Source organism: Chanodichthys erythropterus, chromosome 22 (genome assembly GCF_024489055.1).
Source record: "Chanodichthys erythropterus isolate Z2021 chromosome 22, ASM2448905v1, whole genome shotgun sequence".
In the NCBI taxonomy this organism is placed as follows: Eukaryota; Metazoa; Chordata; class Actinopteri; order Cypriniformes; family Xenocyprididae; genus Chanodichthys; species Chanodichthys erythropterus.
Window position 1 is genome coordinate 35,340,874 of NC_090242.1, and position 4,893 is coordinate 35,345,766.

Below are 4,893 nucleotides of genomic sequence, written 5' to 3' on the forward strand. Positions count from 1 at the left end.
ATTTAAAGTGCACTTTTTCTTTTTGGAACTTTCAGTGTGAACGCACTACTGCACTATTTGTACTTAAAAACGTCATAGAATAGTGCATAAGTACACAAATTGGGACGCACCTAATGGTTAGAGAATACCCACAATGCACTGTGAGGGTCATGCGCCAAATAAATTCCCAGCGATTGACCAGAAGATGGCGCCCGCAGCTGATCTATCCATTTTTCAAACTGCTAATCCAGCGGAATATCATACAGTTATAAATCAGTGGCGAGCGGTGACTTTTTTAACCGGGTATGCTGTGTGGTGCGTCATGTAAATAAATGTGGCCAATGAGGTTACGTTGAATGGGTTTATAGCTAATACGCGAGACGCTCACGTTCTCTCTAGACATTGTTAGTTTACTCATTTGCTTGCTCATGACAAATAGAAACACAGTGAAAAGTATTTCTAATATGTTGGAACTTTTATTGAGAGTAGCCCATATTTACCTGTTGAGACGTGCCTTCACAAGCACCTGTAAGAGCTTTTGTGACGTTTGAGTCGACGGAGGCGCAACATGCGAAAGGTGTGTTTGCAAAATATGCTGTATTTTTGTAATCCGCTAGGTGCCACTAGTGTCACAGAAATTACATACTTCAACGTATCAGTTTAGTTTCTCTCGTGAAGCCAATACGGAAGTAACTTAAACTGCGATTCATCGACTGGCCGCTAGGGACAGGCTCCAAAAGAGAGCAGAATCTCATAGAGTCCCATGTTAAATTGGCCAAGTTTATAGCAGAAAAAAACATGTTTACAAGTTGGTTCAAATTGTGGTTTTGGTCTATACTGCTATTTTTGCCCTTCATGACAACTCTGACGGGGGTGAATTTTTTTATAACTTATCCGTTTAAATTATATTAAGCCTGAAAGTTCTGCATAATTAAGGGTGTGGTCACTTGAGTGACAGGTAGAGTGCGCTGCTGTCTGTGAGCTGTCACTTTACCTCAGCTGTCGCTGAATTTGGCATCTCAGCCGTTTTTGTGCTTTTTTTCTCGATTATTTTATATAATTATAAAATAGGGCTTGCTGCATAATATTCGAGACTGATGTGTGTCTGTGTAGATGTGCATACATGGGGAAGAGACAGAACACACGTTGTTGGATCATGGCATTGGCTGAAAGTTTTGATTGCGAGATTTAAGTTACTACAATGACAAAACCAGGAGGATATACAACTCTGACAGCACTGCTTGGATATTATAACTAAAACTGCTGCACTATTTCGAAAAAAATATACTTTGGACACAGGCTCATGTGTTTGTTAGATACGATCGCTGCTCAGATTGCATCCTTTCTTGAAGAACGATGACAGAGAGCAGATCATTCAGAAGAAATGTGAAATGTTTTTTTTCTTTTGTTTTGCAATGGACATTTATATTTTACCCAAGTGCCACAGATTGGATTCATCTCGCGATCTCTATTATAAAGGTATGAAGTCCCATTTGATGTTCCATGTTGTTATTTGCACACCCAACACAAATTACTGGTGTTGGAGCATCCATATCTTAAAAAATCGCCGTAAATTGACAGTAAACCTTTATAACTTTCTGATGTTAAAACTTATCTTTATTAATAATTTAGATAGTATCTAGATAGATAGCTCCTTTGCTTGCTAACGTGGTCACGTCGAGCTAGGCGGGCGTGGTTTCAGCAACCAATCACATCAGCCCAAACCACCTCCCCGCCTCTTTGCCCATTTTCAGTTATCCGGGAGTGACGTGCGGTGAAGCGCAGCTAAGATGGCCGCGTCCTCATTTTCGCTTCAAAACTGCTGTTCAGAACTCTATGGGTGACGTCACGGACGCTACGTCCATATTTTTTTACAGTCTATGAATCAGACACGACAAATAAAAAACACCATGGCGTCAATTTAAATGTATGCCAGAAGTACCTTTTAAATTAATAATTTAAAAAAAAGTATAACAATTAGTATAAGCAGCCTATTATAAATTTAAAAAAATAAAATAATTATGATAGTAATTATAATAAATATAAGTAGGCTATAATAAATAAAAATATCAGTAGGCTAATCTTTAAAAAAATGCAAACACAAAAATGATATTGATTAACATCCTTAAACTATTTATAAGTTTTCATAAAAGAAAATGAAATACTATGAAAATAGTTTTAGTTATGATTTTTTTCCCCCATTTGGCTAAGTCTAGTTAGTTTTGTATCAAATACAATGTGATTTTCGGTTTCAGCAGCTATTTTTCCCTCTTGGTCGAGTGGTCCGCTCATAGCTTAACCTGCCTATGTAATTTGCAATAGACCAGCAAACCAATGAGAACGCGCAACAATGATGATGTTCTATAACAAAAGCACGAAGGTGCAAAAGCTGCTGCAGATCAGCTTACCCGGAAGTCTCTGTAACTGGCAGATTTAGGGAAAATTACCGTCGTTTGGCAAATAAATTAATTATGGACAGTTACATATGCATTACCAATCATGTAGGCTTTATGGTACACATCAAACAAGGGATTTAATAGTAATTTATCATGTTAATCTTAGTTGCCACGTCGACGAATGGCTTGGGTATGCAGAGCATTCGCAGCTTATATGGACCGAACGCCACTGGTATAAATTCCTTTTTTATGTAATCAATAAGGTGCTCGAGGCTGTGCTGTATCGTGAATAAGTCATGGCTGAAGGGTGTTGTTAGGCACGATGCGAAGCAGAATAACAACTTTAGCCGTGAATCATTCATGATAGCAGTAGCCTCGAGTACCTTATTGCTTTTATAAAACAGTTAGCACACAATACAAATATTAAAGCCCAAAATATATATCAATGCAACTTTCATGAAGTAAACTTTCCCTAAAAGCCTTCCTTCCGCCGGAAAAAAATAGTCCCTGACCGTGAACAGCAACAGAAGTTACATTATTACGCCATTAGATGGCGGCAAAGACTGTCTTTATGAGTGTGTCAGTCAGTAGCGAAGACTTTTATATTGAAAAGACTGAATTGTTGTGAACACAGAACAGGACGCAACTGACAAATGCTTTGACTAGTGCTGTCAGTCACGGGAAAACCTCTTAACTGTTAAAAGGACAAGATAAAACATCGGACATTTAAACAGATTTTTGAACATAGGACTGACCTGAAGGAAAACGCTAAATCTGAATGCAGGTAATAAACTCACTCACTCGATCTCTTTCTCACAATGATCTTCTACATGATACAGTAAGCTTCAATGAACAATATTGAGAACAAACAGTTTATGTTGCTAAGAGTGGTTGCTAAGGGTGTTGTGTAGTGATACACAGAACTGTTGGGTGAAGCGGTCATAGCCGTGTTTTATCGTGAATAAACCACAGCTATTGACCAATCAGAATCAAACACAGGAACTAACCATTTTATAATGATTATTAAATTTATATATGACCAAGAATATGTGTTAATGTTGAATTTACATTACATTTTCCCACTGCATTCAAGGTATTCATTGCGGCAGCTCATGCATTCCCAAGGAATCAAACCCATGACCTTGATGTTGCAGACCTTCAGCGAGCCTCTCATGTGAAATATCTCAAATGCAACTTGACCTTCTTCACAGAGCCCACATTTTAACCAGAAGGCCCGCAGACCAGGTTAGTTTGGGGATGTGAAATATGAGGGCTTGCTATACTAGTCATGTGGTGCTCAGAAATATATAACTTATTGTCTGGATAATAAGTTGCACTGAGTCAAATCTGCATTGTTAAGAGAAAGAAAAAACACAGATAAGTTGCATCGATGTATAAGTCACATTTTATTGTTACATTCAGAAATAGTGTGAAATACCATTAAATAAAACAAATGTTATAAACAATGTAAACATGTCATGGTTATTATAATTTCATTCTAAAACTTCTTCCTGTCGACTCCGGTTTGAACAATATAAGGCTGAACACTTTCGTCATTTTGGCTGTGTGAGATTCTCCAGCTTTGTTGTTGTTGAGCTGTTAAAGCTCCGCCCTCTTCTGGAAAGGGGGTGGGGGCAGCAGCTCATTTGCATTTAAAGGGACACACACAAAAACGGCGTGTTTTTGCTCACCCAAATAGGGGCAAATTTGACAAGCGATAATAAATTATCTGTGGGGGATTTTGAGATGAAACTTCACAGACACATTCTGGAGACACCAGAGACTTATATTACATCTTGTGAAAGGGGCATTATAGGTGTCCTTTAAATAAAGGTTCAAGAGAATTAACAAATCACACATTATTGTGTTTTACAAAGCTTTGCATTAAACATTCCCACATCTTTCACTAATGTGTTGTTATGTGAAGGTTAATACATAAACATAGTCCTGTCTGTATTCGCATAGATGAAAGTCTTGTTTTAAAAGTGCTTCACGTTGAAGTTCTTGTGCGATGCGAATCCATCACGCGTGCAGATGTATGATGTGTAGGTGGTGCGGCGGATCTTCACGGATTAACCAACATCCTGAAAATGTCTTCTGCTTTAACCCTGCACCTAATTTCTGATGCCCTCTCCTCTTTCTTCTCCTTCCAAAGTAAATAAACCTTCATCTGAACCGAAGCAAATGCCCGTTCCCACTCCCTAACCGCCGCGCGGAGAGCGTTTTTATCTGCGCGCTGCGGTAGTGAAGTCTTTTTCTGTATCTGCCGTGGCAGAGAGAGACGCACACATGGGCAGAGGCCTCTGTGGTCGTCCTGCCTTCCGCGGGAGAATCAAGCCAAGCCTTTGAGGCCGTGGCCGCATGAGCACTCATTTATTTCCGCGTCCAAAGCGAGGTCTGCGGGTAGAGGAGTGTGCCGCTCTCTGCCGCTCTCCCAAAAGGAAGATTATTTTAAAAAGAGGCCTATCTGCTGAGCCTGCACTTTTCCTGTATCAAACCCGCCTTTCAACAGCCGCCC